Source organism: Arvicanthis niloticus, chromosome 5 (assembly GCF_011762505.2).
Source record: "Arvicanthis niloticus isolate mArvNil1 chromosome 5, mArvNil1.pat.X, whole genome shotgun sequence".
Lineage (NCBI taxonomy): Eukaryota > Metazoa > Chordata > Mammalia > Rodentia > Muridae > Arvicanthis > Arvicanthis niloticus.
This window is the reverse complement of record NC_047662.1, coordinates 91,664,563-91,684,204: the sequence shown is the minus strand read 5'-3', so window position 1 is coordinate 91,684,204 and position 19,642 is coordinate 91,664,563. Positions and strand designations below refer to the sequence as shown.

At 43.1% G+C, this 19,642-nt stretch overlaps 1 protein-coding gene across 4 annotated transcripts in view; it reads right to left on the bottom strand.

The window, feature by feature from the left end:
* The window catches only part of Abca1 (ATP binding cassette subfamily A member 1), a 119,300-nt gene extending 108,490 nt beyond the window's left edge, over positions 1–10,810 (bottom strand). For 2 of the 4 annotated variants that reach the window (XR_013110673.1, XM_076934965.1), the window contains exon 1: positions 10,556–10,810. The gene's annotated coding sequence lies outside the window, so the exon portion shown is untranslated. Of the gene's footprint in view, positions 1–7,596; positions 7,776–10,555 lie in introns of all 4 variants that reach the window. The other 2 variants (XM_076934966.1, XM_034502177.2) reach the window with 2 other exon arrangements.
* Positions 10,811–19,642: the final 8,832 nt, after the last annotated feature.

Sequence of the window (19,642 nt, the reverse complement as noted above, 5' to 3'; positions counted from 1 at the left end):
CATTTACACCATTGTGTACATCTGTAAAAAGCCCAACTGTATACTTTAGAAGGGTAAATTTTACAGAATATAAATCAAACATCAATAAACATAACACCAAACAGTCTCTTTCGATTTTAATACCTAACATGTCAAGAGTCCAACTACGCCTTAGACCTAAGGATTGCATACTATAAAACCTGATTATGGTAGGAATCCCCGAGAGGGGGTACAGTAGGTAAATACCAAATCATTACTTGGTAATTTGGCCAAAGAACCTCATCCTCAACTCTGCCAGGCTCCTGTTAACCACAACAACTATCAAGTGGGCGCCTATCACAAGTAATGTGCTGCTGGTGACCCGTATGATTCAGAGGAGAATAAGAAAGGCATAGATCCTATTCTCAGGGGCCCCCATTGTAGCAGAGAAAAGTGGGAAATGGCAACATGAGAGGAGGTTCCCTCTCATGAAACATCTCTAGAAGAAATGAGAAGCTGGGCCAACCTTAGGCTGCCCACCAGCCAGCATTACAAATTCTTTTCATTTGTCCCTAAAGCAAACTGGAAAGCCAGGCAGACTCAGACACTAACAAAAGAAAACACACACACACACACACACACACACACACACACACATGGCGGGGAGTGGGGGGAGTGGGAAGGAGGGGAAGGGGCTGTCCATAGGAAACTTGGTGGGAAAGGAACATGATGGCACCCGTCAGTTAGAGCTCTGCTCACCCCTTTCCTCCTGACCAGATCATTTTGACATTTTGAACCTGACAAATATCTCAAAGAGAGATGAGACAAGAGACCTACTGAAAACAGAAAAAGAAACATAATAAAGGTAAAGCCGAAGAATTTATCCCCTCAGTCAGCAACCAAGAATTTCTTCCCCACTCTGAAGCATTTAGTCTGTTGACAGAAACATAGGGCCTGGCAGTGGTGGCATCACCTGTATTCCCAGTACTCAGAAGGCCGAGGCAGGCAGATCTCTGAGTTCAAGGCCAGCCTGGTCTACAGTGCAAGTTCCAGGACAGCCAGGGCTACACAGAGAGACTCTGTGAGTGAGTAAGAGAGAAATCATTGCTGTATGGGAACAAAAGGTTAGGCCTGTTATGTTCCTTCCTGAAAGAATACAACCAGGGTTCTAGAGTTAGGCTCCCTGAGAGAGAGAGTCACTCAACACATGACTGGCAATACCTTAGACAGTGCCTGTTTCCCAACAGCAAAAGTCCCCAAGCAGTGACCATGTAAGTGTCACGTCTCACTGGAACTGAGAAGCTGGTCTTTCTGGACAGGAAAGGGGTGGGAGCTCCAAGTCTGGGAGACAGGGAGGCAGATGTTCATGTATCTCCACCAGTCAAAGATAGTTGTTATACCTAGGTTGGTTAGTGGGTTACACCTCTGATTGAGCAATACCAAACTTATAAAGCCTATGATTAACATTTTTTAAAAAAATGTATATGTGCAAAAAGAAAACGGGGGGCAAGTGATAGGGGTTTTCTAAGGGGGGGAATGGGGAAAGGGGATGGCATCTGAAGTGTAAATAAAATATCTAATAAAAAAAATAAAAAATAAAAAAACCTGCCTCTCTGAGGTGTTTCATACTGCTGAATGACTCGGCAGTAAACTGCAAAGCAGGAACTAGGTCCAACTGTAGCAGACATGCAAAGGTGTGAGCTCAACTCATTGTCTATTCATAAGATACTGATGCAAAAACAAGAAGAACAGATGAGGCTCCTGCCTCATCCCCAGAGGGTTGTGCAAGGTTCTGAAATATCAGGGATGGAACCTGTAAGCCCAACAGGGTATGCTTGCTATAGAAAAGCCCCGTTCTCTAATAGCCTCTCGGAGTCTATGTCTCTGGATCAGCAGCCATGTTCAGGGAGAAGCCTAATGAGGTTAGTAAAGGCCAGGGGACCTGGCTGGTACAGGCTTACTGCATCCATGATTTCAGACCAGATGGGTTACTGTGGGGCAGGAGGGGTTGTGAGACATCCTATAATTTCCCCAAGGCTGGCCCACCAGCTTAATACATGCCTGAAGCTAAGCTGACTGCCTTGGTGTAGCTTTCCTGACTGCCAGTCACAGGCTCACTACCCAGAAGCCATGTTTGTTAGTGTTTCCCTAAATGCGCCCTTACTCAAACCAACAAACAGACACTTGGATGCCCCAGAAATACATCACTACCTAAAGAGAATATTCTTAACACTGAATTTCTTAACATTGAGATTTGTAAAAATCAAAGAGGACAAGAGGTCTTCAAGACAAAAATCAACCTCAAGCGAATTGATCCTGTCATTCCAGAAGAACATCACTATTTCAGAAGAGGCTGTGCTAAGGACCACCCAATTAAAACTACAGATGCTGCAGATGCAGGGTTCAAAACGCCAAATGCATCAAACATACATCCTTATTCATAACAATAAGACTCTAAACAGCTGCATGCGTTTCCCCCCACCTGGAACACATAGCCAACTTTCAAGACAAGATTCTTTGCGCAAAGCTTCATTTTTCAAAACGAGAGCTATGAAATTAAAAAAGAAAAACCAAAATCGGAAGTAAGAAAGGCATGAACGTTGTGCGATCTATAACTAGCCTTCCGGAACAGTTCCTCACGTTAAGCAACTCCTCCTGTTGTTGACAGTTCTATTCTACAAGAGATTCTAAAAGTCAAAAGCTACTCCCATCAAGTCTCTGATAGTTACCCAGTTAATGATCCTACTTACCACCCTCAAACTTCCAGTGTTACTATCAGCTAAACACATGGCCTCAGGTCTTTTTTAAAAACACTTAAAATCCAGGCTTTCCTGAAAGCAGATCTGTACTGAACCCAAATACGCGTCCCTCTGCAGTAAAATCAGGGAAAATCCTAGCAAAATGTTAGAGATCACCCCTCACCTCTCACTGATTTCCACTAAACAAACACAGAGCAAACTTCAAAGGAAGAATTTAGCAAATAATACAAGCATTTGATTTCTCCCTGGCCAGGGGGATGTAGCACACAAGGAAATGAACCTTCTCAGTATAGAAATCAACCTACCCTCATGCCGGACTTGTCACAAGGAGAAATGTAAAAAATCAACTGTGGTCAAAAATGCTAGGGTAAGAGGTACTTTGGCAAGGGCCGAGTGCATTCCTTTACCTTGATCTTCAAGCTACCTGCAAGCCCTGATTTGCAGACAAACTTGACTGGATAATATTCCCTGTTGTTCTAAGATGAGTTTCCAAGAACATCTTGGGAGATGTGGTTCAGTGGCATAGTAGCAATAATCATGAGATCTGGCTCACATCGCTAACTCACATGCTAGCGTACAGCACAGAAACAAGGTGTTGGAGTCGGAGAATATTCACTGACTCTGTATCCCTAAAGATTCTGAAGCCCTGCATCCTCTGCATCAAACAGGGCTAACGGCTAACGGTGTATATAAAACATTTATCTAGTTCCTGGAACAAAGTAAGCGCAGAATACATTGTTATTGTAATGAGAACTACCTACTTCACAGAAGGAAGCTTTCATCCAGGGTGAGGCAGAGAGTGGGCAGGCAATTAGAGGAATCTCACTCCTCTCTTGGCCCACAGAGAGAATACCATTTCCTTCCATGGCCTTTCTAGTGCACCGAGAGAAGTGAAACTTACCTGGGTATCCCTGGGAGCAAGCACTTTAGGATACCAAGGTTGTGCCATCAAATCCCCTTCTGGGGTCTCTATTATCTCCACACTGCCCTGTGATTCAGCTGCTTTCTGTAGCTGTCCAAGACTTACGTGGATCCTGCCTAAGGCTTCCTCTGTCCTATTTTATCCAACTTCTAAATCAATTATCTTAGAAGTCTGGGGTTCAATCCTGTACCTCCTTTCAGATCTACCTACACTCTTCTCCAGCCGCTGGCTCAGCAAGGGAGCCCTGCTGAATGAGTTGTTTAAATGACCCTAAGCCAAGACCCCATTTCCAGCTGTGCTGAAAAGCAAACAACAGAACTCATGTGAACATACCAGCTGAGAAGGACACTATCCCTGGGGGCTCATCCCAAGATATAAAACATTCAGCTCTGCTCAGGACCCCCTGAGCTCTAAACCCACAGGGTCAAGTTAAAGACTTAAGGAACCCTTTCAGTATCTGCACACAGCTCTTCTGCCTCAAGACTTCACTACTTTCATTTTTACCACACGGAGCTCTTAGCCAGGGCCAGCTCAGAGATCAGGTGACTGATACCAGGACCCTTCTCCAGACTGCCCTTTCACCAGCCAACTCCTAAAGCAGGGCAAGCAGATGCCCTGTGCCCCAAACACTCAGTTCTGCAGCACAGCAAGCGCCAACTAACTAGATAAGTGAGAATGTCATTAGGCTGCCAACTGAGGCACAGAGGCACGAGTCCTTCTGACACCTTCTCCACAAGAAGACAAACAAGCCACTCTGCTGGCTACCTAACCAGAGGAGGAGGAGAAAGAGGAGAAAGACCACAGTTGATTCTGAAAAAAAAAAAAAAAAAAAAAAAAAAAAAAAATATGGGCATGTCCACTTTTTATTTTTTAGTATTGACAATTCGAACACTGTTATTTGGGGTTTGGGAGGATCCTGCAAAAAGAAAATTCATCTCAGATGAGTCCAGTATTATCAAAATTCTATGCATTCCTTTCTTTAAAAGTGACTCTGTTATTAAGATTCTACAAATCAAATATTCAGAGTAGCAAAGGAAAAGTATTCAGGGGAAAATGGGACTCAAGATTACTGGGTGGGACTTCTGTAGCCCCATTTTAAAAAAAAAAAAAGAAAGAAAAGAAAAACAGATTTTATGGTGCCATTTAAAAAGTCACACACTCCAGTCTCCAAGCAACAATGCACTAAGTGGCTACATCAGGTGAGAGCCAGTGTCCCCAAATGGAGCTCTGTTTGAGGACAGAGTGCCCCACTCTCTGTCCTTAATGAAAGCCATTGAAACCCCTCCTTAGCAAGGAAGAGCCACCCTCTGATCACCTGAAGTACGCCTGCACCACCTGCACCGCAAAGAGGGGGAAGGCAGCATTTCAATGAAATTTGCAAACCCCCATAGGACTGATAACTGAATAAACACAAGCCGACCAAAGGCTGGCTTTATTTTAAATTCAAGGTCCCACTACAACTAACACCATCATTAACAAGTTTATAAAAAAGAAATATACCTGCCTTGAATCACAATTAACACCAACCAAAATTAGTATCAGGATTTTATACATTTGCATAAAGAAAACATCACCTCGCAGAGCCTCAACATCCAGGAGTTCTGTAGAAATTTCCTTCTCATTTGAACTTAAAGCTAAAAGATGCTTTATCTTTGGGAGAGCAAGAAGAGTTCCAGTTAAAAACCCCTTATGATTCAAACTAGCCCAAAAGAGACTATGAATAAATAAAACCAGGCCAATATTTAAGAAGTCTGTGTCCATTTAAGCCTTTTGTGTACACAATTTCTCTTTACTCTTCTAAAGGCCATTATAACTGTGAATTCTGGAAGAGGAGGCGTCATCCAGGATCGAGGAAGCGAAAGAGTAAGAGTTTATTTTCCAATTAATGACTGATGGCTTGGGGAGTGCACTTAGGCAAGGAATCCTGCTGCCCCAGGACACAATACAAAGGAAGGGTCTTTCTTATGAAGAGACTCGAATAGATGAAGGTAAAAACAAAAAGAGACTGAAGAGATGGCTCAGTGGGTAGGAGCACTGTTTGCTCTCGCAGAAGACCTGAATTGATTCCCAGCACCCACATGGTGGCTCACAACCATCCATAACGCCAAATCCACAAAATCCAAGGTCCTCTTCTGACCTCTGCAGGGACCAAGCAGGTACATGTTACACAGACATGCATGCCAGGCATAACTGAATAAACATTAAATAAATCTAATATTTAAAAGTTTAATAAAGATTTAAAAAAAAAAAAATCCTGCCAGGGCCTAATGTACCCAAAAGCCATAGAAATACAATCCAGTCAGTACAAGAGAACAACAGACCTAACCCTATTCTCCTATACATAAAAAAACTGTTCATCCACTTCCTCAGACATGGATGGAAAGGGTGAATAGCATTTGGGAATCAGTATTGACCTATTTACAGCAGCACAGAGGAGTGAGTTTTCCTAACACTTTCAAAGGAAAGTGTCCTGGAGGACGTAGCAAGAGGAATTTTTCCTGAATTAGGGATCTTGAAGGTCTTTTCAAGGCCCGTGTGTTAAAGGCGTGGTCAGAGTGTTGCAATTAGGAGGTAGTGGGACCTTCAGGAGCAGAGCCTGGCCTAATAGGACAAGAACATATTTTATCGTCTATTTACCTGTTGATAGACACCTAGGCTGATACTATTCCTTACTCCTGTGTGGCCTCGAATTCTTAGAAATGACACACAAAACACAGATTTTAAAACACATACCTAAAAAGTGTGAAAAGCAGAAATAATGCAGAAGCTATTGTACTTTTTAAAGTGTCTAAACATAATCACCTAATGAGTTGTCTCGTGTTTATCCATAAGATTGTATTAATGAATAACTCAAAAATACTTAAATGGAACATCACAGACTCTTGTCTCAAATCGCAGCTGCCTCAAAAAGGGAACTGGAACTGGGTGAGTAGACCGTGAGTTCTACTTGAGTCATCTAGCCTAAATAATTTAAGCACACACAAAAATTCACCAGTGTACCATAATGATGCCCGTGGCCATATCATTTTCTAACACTTTTCTGAGAATGTCTCATTTGTTGGGGTAGTTTTAAAACACAGGAAGTGAGCAGCAACCAGCCCCTTGGCTGACTGGTTCAAGTTAGTATTTGTCAATTTCAGTACTAGAGAGACAGATTACGTGCAAGGGGAAAACGGGGTCAAAGACCTCTCTTTAGAGAGACACGCATGCCCCAAAAAGCAAAATGGTGAGTATAATTTTGAAACCTAAGTGACAGGCATGAATATGGGGACCAGCTCCTATGAAAGTGAAGAATGGGAGGGAGATGGGGGGTCCAGGAGAATCATGAGAAGGAGGAGAACACTCTTTCTGTCAGGACTTCAAGTTTGCAAAGTCTAGAGGGGCTTAGATTTTTTTTTTCCAAAATTGATTTAAAAAAATAAAAAGAATTTCAAACCTTTCCCCCTCTTTTTAGAAAACAGTTGTGATGTTCTCCCATGGTCAACAATAAACACAGACATGCTGCTTTTTTATAGTTCATGCTCTACACAGGTCCTGTGCAGCTTAAGACCCGCATGGAAACCATTTCATGTCTGGGGTCATACTAGTCACAATTAATTAGCTGACGCAAGAGTATCGCCTTCATTTAAAACCAAGTTTTGGGTTTGTTTTTAAATGAGAATTGAGCAAATGTTACTGCTTGGATTTTGTTGTTGTTGTTGATGATGTTATGTTGTTTGTTCCTTTGTCCTGCATTACAACCAAGGTCTCCCCCAGAAGAGAATTTGACCAACTACCCCAGAGCAAAAATGGGAATATGAAACGAAATCATAGTTTCTGAGAAGAATGACAGCAAATGAATACACAGAAAATTCACTTTCACATCATCTGAAATATTACCAGTGTCTCACTTAATGGGGACAGTTAAAGACTTTCTGGAATTGACAATGGAAAGCCAAGGACCAGTTAGCCTCTCACCTTCTTAATCTGTAGATACAATAAACAAGCTTGGTTTGAAGATGAACTCGACATCTGAGAAAAACTGGGACTAGCACCAGGTAAGCATCTATTAATTACAGACACGTCTGTAATTGGTATTCCAGGTGTTTTCTCTTCCTTGTGCAAAGGCTGTCTCCAGTATTTTCAATGCAGGCACTCTTCCAATGCAAGTAAATCAAACAAGTATTAAGACTAATCTTTTAAAATTTAATGCCAGAATAATTGACCATAGGTACATTATAATTCCATCATTTGACATCTAGACGATATATAAAAATATATTTATTACTTTAATGTTTAAGAAATGCCAAAGCTATGCACATATGTATTTTCTAAATCTAGAAAGTTCCTAATTTAAGAGCTTAAAAAGGTGTCCATTTAAGTATCTTAAAAACTAAAAATAATCTTTAAAAAAAAAAAGCAAAGATCTAACCATTTTCAGTCACTACAAATGCAGCCCACATAAGCATGCTCCTTTATGAGGTGGAAAAACAATGCCTAAAGAGAAAAACACTTAAATGTAAAAATATTCCCGCCCCTCGCCACATAAGTAAGGTAGCACATAGCTGAGTTGCTAGGTTTCATTCATTTTTAAAATAAATAGTGTTTGCATTGGGGTTTCCATGAACAGAGGTAGAGAACCAACAAGCCCCAGTCACCCTTTCCAATTCCAGACTAATTCAAGGGCTCCCATAAACCACAAACACATTCCAAATCAGGATTCATCCGAGGTCCATAACAGGCCTGCCTTTAGGTGCTAATACAAATACTTTAGGGGGCTGGATTTAAAATACTCAGCTTCAGGAAGTCACGTATCACAGATGCCCAAGTCTCCACCACTAAATCATCCAGAACACCGGTGACTTTTACAAAGAGACACGTGACTTATTTATGCTAGCAATTTTTGCTCCAAAAAGGTACTATGGGCATTATGTTACTGAAATTTTTCTTCCCTCCCCACTCAGATGCAACTTGTTCTCACATAGGTAACAATCAACCCCGTTCATCACATATTAAAAAAAAAAAAACAACCCTATTTTAATGACTTGTGACAGCGCTGAGGAAAAGACATGCTTACAAAAGAAACTGAAATTTATTTATTTTACATATTATTTACTATCCACTCGAATATTCTTTAGACAGTCTATACCTCTTTGGACGTGGGGGAAGTTTTTTGCAACAATAGGAACAACAATACGTTGTCCTTCTGTCTGCACTAGAATATTTTAAAAGGGCTGAAAGAAAAGGGGAAATGATAAACAAGTACTTTTTAATTGGCATTTCTGTCTTGTAGAGTATCAATACCTAGGTCTGGGTTCCAAGCTATGACTAAGCGGTAAGGGTGTGCTTTCGAGCCTGCCGGCATGTGTCAGGTGTGTGTTGTGGGAGGTGAGGATTGAGCCACAGAAAAAAAGTGGTATGCCAATTCTCTTCAAGGAAGTTTTGTGTTGTTTTGTTTTGTTTTGCTTTTGCAGTTGGTGGTGCTAGAACCCAAGGTCTTGTAGAAGGTAGACACTCTACCTTTGACCAACATCTTAAGCCGGGAAGTGTTCCTTTTATTTAACTATTAGACATTTATTCTGCCCACGTCCTTTGAGGGATGTCAGAGTAAATTCTTGTTTTATTTTTTGACGATGATACCAATGCAGCAAATGGGGCAAACCAATTATATCTAGTGACAGATACTTAGTTTTTCCAAACAAAGAAACACAACAACAACAACAAAACAAATAGAAACTGTTTAATAAGTATTTCTCTCCTTTCCAGAGGTAATGCAGAAAAAAGACACGCACCTACCCACAAGCCTGTCATCAGCGAACATCCCCAAGAACTGTGCCTCATTTAGCAACGGCCTGGGAGTCAGAAAACGCAAAAAAGAAAAAAGAAAAAAAAAAAAAACATAGACTGGTTTTCCTGGGTCTCGGGATTCCTCCCAGTTTGGAAACACCAGTTTTAACCAGATGCACAGTGAAGCAAAAGGACTAGAGACTCTCACTCTGCACCGGGCCATACCTAGGCTACCCGGCCAGGAGGCGCTGCGGGCCAGTCTCCAGGGGCCACCCGCAGGCCGCCCAGCCCCCACCCCCTGGCGGCGAAGCCCGGCCCAGCACCCGAGCTGCGAGTTCTGCTCTGCCCGTTGGGGTTACTTGCGGTCATTCGGCTGCACAACCTAGCCCCAGCTTCTCAATCGGTGCTCGGCCCGAAGTCTCCCCTAGGGACGATTATCAAAAAGCAAGAAGATGGACCAGGGGGTGAGGATGAATTGGGCACCCCAGTTTCGGGTTTCTGCAGACTCTCTTAAGTTTTCTGCCTTTAGAAGGAACAAAAGTGGTCTCCCACTTTGTGCCAGGGGCTGCAGCGCTCCAGAGCGCAGGAAGCCCGTGGGCAGGACCCCCGAGTCGAACAAAGCCCGAGAACTCAAGCATGCAATAACACAAAAGGTCCCGTTTAGGACACTTCCTACTGGAGTTCTTTGGAAACAGGGACAGGCCGCCCCAGTCCCGGGAAGAGGACCTGCAAGTCAGAGACCAACACAAACCAGGGAGTCAGATGGTGACACTTGTGGGCGATGGCCTACCCGGTTCCTGACAAAGGGAGACGCTTAGAAGAGGATCCCCATCTCCCTACCCCAGTGGCTGTGTCCCTAGGACGCCCGGGAACCTTGGCTCTCACTGCGTCCGAGAGGCGAGTCCCCAACGCCAGAGATGCTCTCCCTGGTCTCCGATTCATTCGGGGAGACCCGAGTGCTGCAGTCCCAGGGTCGCCACGGCCCGTCCCATAACATTCTTTCCCCATGTATGCCTCCCCTGCCCTATTTACATGCCCAGAATTAGGGGATATGGGAGTTCGAGCCCCCCGAAGGTCCCCAAAACGGAGAGCTTCCCAAAGCTTCCTTGGATCCGAAACAAAACGCCCAAGTCGCTGAAAAACCTCTTACCTGTTTTCCACTTTGCTGTTTTTGTCTGTTTCCCCCACCTCTGCACAAACCCTTCCAGAAAGGGGGAGAAGGGGGAGGGGGGACAGGGAGCAGTGCAGCTCCCCAAGCCCGCTGTGGTTGCGTGGGTCCCGCGGCGCCCCCTGCCCAGTTTTGCGCTGCGCCGTGGAGAGAGAAGTGGGCTCTGTCGGTCCCGGTCCGCTCGCCCGCCCTCGGAATTACTGGTTTTTGCCGCGACTAGTTCCTTTTATAGATTCGGCTGTGCCGAGCGCCGGGGTTACTACCGGTCAAATGCTGTTCTCTCCCTCTTTCCCCCGCCCTGTTCCCGGCCTCTGTTTATGTAGTTCAGTCACTCAGCAGAAAGCACGTGGAGCCATGGCCCGCCCCTTAAACCGGCGACAGTGCGCCGCGGCGGGCACGGGGGCGCACGGTGCAAGCTTTGTGGGCTCCGCTTTCCTAGCCCCCGGCCCTAACCTGCTAGCCTCGGGGAAACGGGAAACGCGGGCTTGAGTTGAGCCAGTGACTCCGCATTCCCTGCAGAGAAGGGAAAGGGAAAAACGCTTCCTCTAAACTCTTCTTTGCAGTTGTTTGGGGTTTTGTAGGTGTTGCTTTTTGAGTTGTTTTGTTCGTTTTGTTTGTGTATGTGTATGCTTTGTGTTTCTCTCTCTCTCTCTCTCTCTCTCTCTCTCTCTCTTTCTCTCTCTCTCCCTCTCTCCTTCCCTCTTCCCCTTCTCTCCCTGTCTCCTTTTGTTTATTCAGCCCCCAGCTTGGGAAGGAAAGCTGACCCCCCAGATGCCAATCATTTTCTGTCTCTTCTCTTTCTTTAAAAGTCCTAGATTAGAGGAAGAGGTGTGGAATGGGCAGAATGAATTATCAGCCTATTTTGGTTTCTGCCTCAAACCTTTACTTTGGTTTTCAAATGAAGATCTGCTACCTTCCAACGTCCTCAACTGCACCACCTACTCCCCCCACCCCCACTGGCAATAGGTATCTGTAAACCACAAGAGGCAGCTGTGGTCAGAAGACTGGGTCTGATGATGTCAAATGACCAAAGTTAGATGAAGTTTTTCTGCCTCTATTTTATTTGTTTTAATTGAGACAGCATCTCCTGTAGTCTGCTCATAAACTCAATCACCTTGAATTTTTGATCCTCTTGCCTCCCAAGGCCTAAAATTACAGGAGCAAAGTACCACACCCAAATTTGCACAGTGTGGAGAAGCCAGCCTCTTGCATGGCAGACAAGCATTCAGCCTGCTGAACCACATCCTTAGCCCTTGCTTCCTGCCTCTTTGTCTCTGGGTTTTCTGATAATGAATTTTGTTGGAACTTTTGAAGTCCTTGGAAGAAGAGCACCAAACCCAGAATCCTACTGACTGAACATCAGTGCCAATTTTTAGTGACATCCATACCCTATAAACTATATCCCGTGCCAGACTTTTACAAGGCCAGTACTAGCAAAAAAATTTAAAATAATGTGTGTGACCATCTGTGTACAAAGAAAACTGCCTAAGGGGGAAAGGATCATTCTCCACAAGATTTTAGGAGGAGATTAAGCCTTTATGCAGCTTTCCTCATTTCCTCCATACCTATAGCACTTAAAACACTCCCTCTCCCTCTCCCCCTCTCTCTCCCTCTCCTTCCCTCCCTTCCTCTTCTTCTCCCTCCGTTTCTCCCCCCCCCCCCCCCCCCGTAGTTTGAAGGGTGTGGTTCCCAAGAGTAGTCCTATTAAATTCCATTCCCAGCATCCACTTGATGGCTTACAACCATCTGTAACTCCAGTTACAGATCTGACCCCATCTTCTGACCTCCACAGACACCAGGGGTGTATGTGGTGCACACACATGCATACAGGCAAAACGCTCATGTACATAAATCTCTCTCTCTCCTTTCTCTCTCTCTCTCTCTCTCTCTCTCTCTCTCTCTCTGTTTTATCTTAAAAATAAAAGCTAACTTCTTGGGTTTCTCTAATAGGGACACGTGACATTTAAGTGCTACACAAATCAGGTAGAGAAAGAAGAAAGACTAGGAAAAAGAAAGCCCCAGGCAGAGCATCCTGGGATCCTCACTTACAGGAAGGCAATGACCCTGAAACCCAACTGATCTGTTTAACTAAGAACCCCTGTAGGGTTAGGAATCTGCCCCTACTCAACTCTCACTGCAATAAATGCACAGACATACTGCAGTGTTGGGAGTGTGTGTGTGTGCATTTTGTAAATCTCTACCCTTAAACCCCTACAGAGGCCAAATGCTTCATCCAAGTTACTCCCAACATTAGTCTGTTGACACCTAGTGACATGACCTGACAGCGGGACAGCATCTTATGACACAATTGCTGGATTTCAACAATTAGAACTTAGATAAGATCACACTTAATAAAGAGAGGGTTTCAAAGCAGGACTCTCTCCATCCTCTGAGTGCCCCCTGGTTAGTTTGTTCCTGGGCATACTTCGAAGAGCTTTCCCTACCACTTCTTGTGATGTGTAACACCTCCACCAAAACCCCCAACCTTGTCCTAGGAAGCCCTTTCTACTAAGTGGGAAGGCCTCTCTTAGTTACTGTTGCTCTGGAGCTGCCAGCGGATTCCATACGTGTACCCCAGGTAGAGAAAAAAAAATTTTTTTTTAAAAAGATTTTCACTACATGTGTGTTTCTTGCCTGAGAGATCTACTATTTGGTTCTTGGCAGCTGAAAATATAGAACACTGCAGAAAGTCAAAGAAAATTTTTCTAAAAACATAAAATGACTTTTCAAAATGAATTTGCAGTGATTAAGAAAACCTACTGGGGGTTGGAGAGGTTAGGCTCACAACCAAAAATGTAAGAAAATCTACAGGTCCAAACATTGGAGAATGAGACATAACTCAAAAATTCGGGAAAAAAAAAAAAAAAAAAAAAAAAAAAGACTAGAGAGATGTCTCAATCAGTAAAGTAGTTACCATGCAAGCGTGAGAGCCTGAGTTTACATCCCCAGAACCCATGTAAAGAGCCAGATGTGGTATACCAGTAATCCCAGCATTGGAGAGGTGGAGACAGAAGATGGACGGAGCCAGCTGGCCAGCCTGTCTAGCAGAATCAGTGAGAAACTGTGACAATAAATAAGTAGATAATTAATAAAGTGGAGAGAAACTGATTGAAGACTCCTGATGTTGATCTCTAGCTTTGAAATACACACACACACACACGCACGCACGCACGCACGCACGCGCATGAGCTCTCACACTGGCACACATCTCCCTCCCCTAATTAGTAAATCATCTTCAATGAAGAGAGATGAAAAGACTTACAGTTCACATTTGAATCAGCTTAATTCCAATACATCTTTAGACACAGAGGGAAAAAATCCTCACAGCATCAGTGAGCAAATGAGAAAATCCAAGGTGCCAGCTATATAGGTGGAACAAGCTCTAAACCATGTAGACTCCGAATGCAGTGTGATTTCTTTTGAGTGGACCAATGAGATCTCTCCGGTATTAATGTAGATTCTATTAACACCCAAGCTAGATATAACTCTGTTTCTATTGTGACTTTGAGAAACATATATTTGCAGGGTTTTGTTATGGTTAACCAGTTAGCCCAATTTGTAAATAGAAATATTCCCTAAGCATCGGGCAAAAAGTGAGTTATACTTTTTCTTAAAAGCTGCAGTTCCAATCTGACTCTTCCAAATTACCTCCCCCCCCCTTTTTTTTAACATTACAGGAAAGTTTTAATTGTTTCTTTCTTGTCTTCCATTTAATTCCCCATGGTGCCAAGCTGTTCTGTCCAAGTTAGTAAACAAAGGATTGAGAATCTCTTTTTATTATTGTAGAAAATACACAAAAAAATACCTCAGACACAATGCAGTCAGACAGCTTATAACTATTAATATTGAAGACCTCTTTTAGGTCCTTAGGCTATTTGGTTTCTGGTATTTGACACTGGTAGCCACACCTGCCTTCCTGAAACAAGTTCTAAGTTTCATGAATCTGGTTCTCTTCCGGCTAGTCTGCTTTTGTTTGTTTGTTTGTTTGTTTGTTTGTTTGAGACAGGGTTTCTCTGTATAGCCTTGGCTGTCCTAGAACTAAGTCTGTAGACCAGGCTGGCCTCGAACTCAGAAATCCGCCTGCCTCTGCCTCCCAAGTGCTGGGATTAAAGGCATGTGCCACCACTGCTCAGCTCTAATTTTTTTTTTTTTAAACTAATTCACTTTACATTCCACTCACTGCCCCCTCATGGTCATCCCCCATCCTTCCTCCTCTTCTCCTCTGAGCCAGTAAGGTCCACCCTGGCACTTCAAGTCTCTGAGGCTAGATGCTTCCTCTCCCACTGAGTTATCTAACTCTCCCCTCCCTCTCTCTCCCTCTCTCTCCCTCTCTCCCTCTCTCCCTCTCTCCCTCTCTCCCTCTCTCCCTCTCTCCCTCTCTCCTTCTCTCTCTCCCTCTCTCTCTCTCTCCCTCTCTCCCTCTCTTCTTCCCTCTCCCTCTCTCTTCTCTTCTCTCTCTCTCTCTCTCTCTCTCTCTCTCTCACACACACACATTCACACTAGCAACTGGCATCCATAGGGCTAACTTGAAATTGTCAGTGTTAAAAAGATTTATACCATTAGAAATTATAAAACAGAGTTTGCCTGCTTGATTTTTCTTTTTCATTCATCTGAGCTTTGACTTAGTTTTTGTTTTACTTTTGTTTTCCTTAAGAAAGCCACTTGTTAACATTTATCAGCACAAAATGATAAAGACATTCTTCTGCAAGTTACTATCTCCCTCAAAAAAGAAAACCCCAAAGTTATCATCTTCCCCTTAAATATTCCCTCTTTTACCTTCTTAACATCATTATCCAGTCATCTACTCTGGGAAATCACAGTCTTGCTTAACACTTTTATCTCTGTCTTCATCTTTCTCTTCTCATTTGAAAGAACACCATGGCCAAGCCAGGGGTGCTGCCTACAAACCTTTTAAAGGTTTTGGTTCTTCTCCATCCCCAGTGTCCATTTCAAGACTGAAGTGTGTCCTCCTGTATTGAAAGGCTGCTCCTTCCTCCCTAGAGGAAAATTGTTCACTTGAGGAGGAGGGGGAGTGGGAGGTTAACTAAATCACATACAACAATAACAATCACCCTGTGAAACACTCCCTCTCCACCCCAGACACACAGTTTCAAATGCCCTTGGTTTGCAAAAACAAAACAAAACAAAACAAAAACAAAAGACTTGCACTCCAAGTTCCCTAGGGTGACCTAGGAGGCTGGGGAGCAGGGCTGGGGGCCTGGGGGAACTGGGGTGGGATGGGGGTAGAGGGTTATGGTTGTGGGGTTGTTTTGTTTTTTGAGCCCATATAACTGAAGATCTTTGAAGGTGATTTTATGTCTTGCTTCCTGTTTCATTCTCTTCTGCTCCATCTCTCCTGCTCCATCGTCTCCTGTTTCATCCTCTCCTTCTGATCTTATGGCTACCTGTTGCTATCTCACAGACTGAATCATCTGCTTCCCAAGGTTTTAAAACCCCTTCTATCATCTACCCCTCAGCTGTCCTATTATACTGTTACCCTGGAATATAGAGGGGGTTATCAGATGCAGCATTAAGAGTAGATAAGAAGGAAACCTTTAAAATATCCAAATTATAAATAAAATTTACCCCAAACTCAAATCTACCAACATGCTTCCCAATAGACTCACAAGTGGCATCTACACCTAAGAAGCTTTATGTGTGAAGAAAACAATTGGGGATTAAAGGAAGTCCACCCTTTATTACAGCAGAAGCTATGGATCTACATTTTCCCCTTATTCAGAGTTCTTTCTGAACACTGAGGAATCCACATTCCTGGCAGTGATCTTGGGGATAACGGGTGTTTCTATCCCTTTGCCAAGGGCTGTCTTTCTCTGTAACACACACACACACACACACACACACACACACACACACACACACACACAAATTAGTTACTAGAAGATACATCCTAAGAAAATTTCCAGATCACATCCTAGCTTCTGAAGAAACAAGTCTCTTTCCCCTTTGTCTTTGTGGATCCCAGACCCCAGGGGCCACTCCTTCCGGAGGCTGGCATTTGGTGTCCTCATAGTTATTTTGGACACTTCCTTATGGACCCTATATGGATTCTCTACAATTGTTTGGACAGAACAAATATCCACGCTATTTAAAGACCAAATGTCCAATTGTGCTGTGACCCCTCCCATTTCTCCCCCTGTGGCCATGATTCTGGAAAGTTGGGCTGTCCAGTAAAATCTGAGTCTTGTTTATAGCTGTTCCCAGATTTCATATCAGAAGGCAATTTACTCCCTTCTTCCAAGCCTGTGTGGAGCTTACACTAACGCTGATCTCACATGACCAATGTTGACTGCTTCCTCCACCCACCTCAATTCAGAAAGAATGAATTAAGTCTGTCTGTTTAATGTTGGGGTTGGACAGCCTTGACATGGTGTCTAAATGAGGAAAGAAAGCAAAATGGAGGAGTCTAGACTTGAGATGTCTAAGGAAAGTAGGCCAGAGAAAGAGGGAAGTGGTGTGATGACGGTGTGACACACAAGGCTGCAGTGCAAGGTGACCATTCATCCAGCATCATGGACTCAGAACCACTCATTTACTGGAAGAAATATGTCATGAGAAAACATAAAAAGTCCAAGGAAGGGTCTGGAGAGATGGATCAGAGTATTTGCTGCTCAATCATGAGAATCTGAGTGTACTTCCCAGCGCTCACAAAAAGATCTAGGAGTGGCTGGGGTTTGGGATATATGGAGACTGGAGGGTCGGCGGAGCTTATCTCCAGGTTTAGTAAAAGACCGTCTCTCAAAAAAAAAAAAAAATGTAGAGTGTGGTGAAGCAATTCACCCAATATCCCAACATTCCCCTCTGGCTTCTACACATGTGTGCACCAACAGAAACAATTAATGAATTAAAAAATAGGCATGACTCAGGACGTGCTTGATGATATCTTTCCTTTATTACTTATAAGAGTGAACCTTTCAAACCATTTAAACATCTAACTGCATAAAGATTCTGCTAAATTCACATGGTAGAGTACTGCACAGCCATGAGACATTAAAATTATGCTTTCAAAGATTACTCAAACAGGGAATCACTCGTGGCAAACGAGAGTTGAAAAGACAAAGCTGTAGTTCTATTCATTATGTGAGTCATAATTTGAAGGTTTTTGATATATTTATAGTTTTCTTCCCTTGAGCATATTTGCATAGAAAACACTGTAAAGAGCCCTACCTAGATGTTACCAGCAGGTTTCTGTGGGTGATAAGACTAATATTTTTGCACATGTATGTAGTTTTTGAATTTTTAGCTAGAAAAAAACACTATGAAAGGCCCTTTGTGGGTAGGTAGTGGGAAGAGAGAGTTTACAACTGCATAAAGAAAAACTGCAACTTACCACGTGAAAACAGTTATCCTAGCATATTTTATAAGCATGTATGTGCACTGACAATGAGCAAGAGAATCTGCAGAGACAAAGATAAGACAGCTAGATATCTTCGGGAGGTGGGTTTATGGGTTGTCAAAGTATATCGACGTTTTGAGCTAATCCTAGGCCTCTACCAGCTAAATGAAAATCCCAGGGCCTAGAGAGATGATTCCAGGGTTAAGAATAGTAGTTGCTCTTCCAGAGGACCCAGGTTCAACTCCTAGAACCTACACAGCAGCTCACAACTGTCTGTAACTCCAGTTTCAGAGGCTCCGACACCCTCACACAGACATATGTGCAGGCAAAACACCAACACACATTAAGCAAATGAGTAAATAACTCATTTTTAAAAAAGAAAGCAAGCCCGGTATATTTAAGCCCTTTTTCTCTCTTAACCTTGTCTTCTGATTTTTTCCCCCTCATATTTCTAGATCATGTCTTATTCATCCACTCTGGGTATTTATGAGAGTTGGTCATGTAAGTTGTTGGGACTACTTGAAGTGCATCCTGTTCAAAAAATAGCAGCTGTCATTATCATTTCCACGGAGCTCCTTTAACATTATCATCATCTTAAAATACAGTGTAAGTATTCCTCAATAGCCATAAGGACGTATTAAATGTGGTTTTTTAGCATTTCTATGTATGCTTTTTTAAATGCCATTTACAGTGAAGTGAGTGAGTATGAAGTGTGCTGTTCATCAACCTGAGGAACAAGTGTGATTGCTATGATTTTGTTAGTCACTCAGATACTTCTCTGTTAGCTGGAAGTCCAGCATCTCTCTGAGATTCCCCACACCCACATCCACTGTCAACACTACCTGTATAAAGCTTTGAGGAACTAGAGATTTAGAGAGGTTAGGTGGTTAGCCATATTTTTAGTGACTCGTTGTCTTATAACTTTTACAAAGCAATACGGCTAAAGACTGGCCCTATCAAATGCCACATACCCTGTCACTCTTAGGAATAACTTCCGTACCGACCCTGACGGCAGAACACCTTTGCTGTGCCTCCTGACAGTACAACAGTTTAGTTTCAGTCGTCAGTTGAATGCTAAGGGGCTGGTGACTATATCCAACTTCTTTGACACAAGATTTGGGCTGAAGGGTGTTGTTGAATTTTTATTTGAAATAGTCAACACAAATGGAAATGTCACCCAAAAGTCTCTATCATTTCTGTTGAATGGGTAGAAAAATCTGATAATACAATCAACAAGGGCTGGAGCTGACAAGAGCTCTCTTCATAAAGATGCTCTTTCTACATTCCCAAACAGTCTCTAAATCAGTGCTTAACACATGTGAGCCACATACCTGACCTATACAGTCTTCTTCATTGGTGGTCCCTTAGACTAGAAGATTTTAGGGCGTAGAATAGGGAGTGGTAGCAAGATATTGGTCAGCAGGATATCTTCCACTTGAGAACATCCTGGGAGCTTGTGAGTATGGTAGATAGTAAATTAACCTACATTTTGGTAGAGTTAAATCTAGCTGAGAATCCTTCATTACAAGTTAATTTTGATTACTGCATTAATAATCAGGTTCTCATCTTCCCTTGGAGATCCCACAGAGCCCTGGGTTTCTAGTGATGCCAGCTTGAGATCTAGAGCCGCAGGCTTTTATGCTTGGTACTGAACCCAACTTGAGTCACAAAGCAGCAAAAGGCAGATCTTCAAAAGTCTCCACCTTCACCAGCAT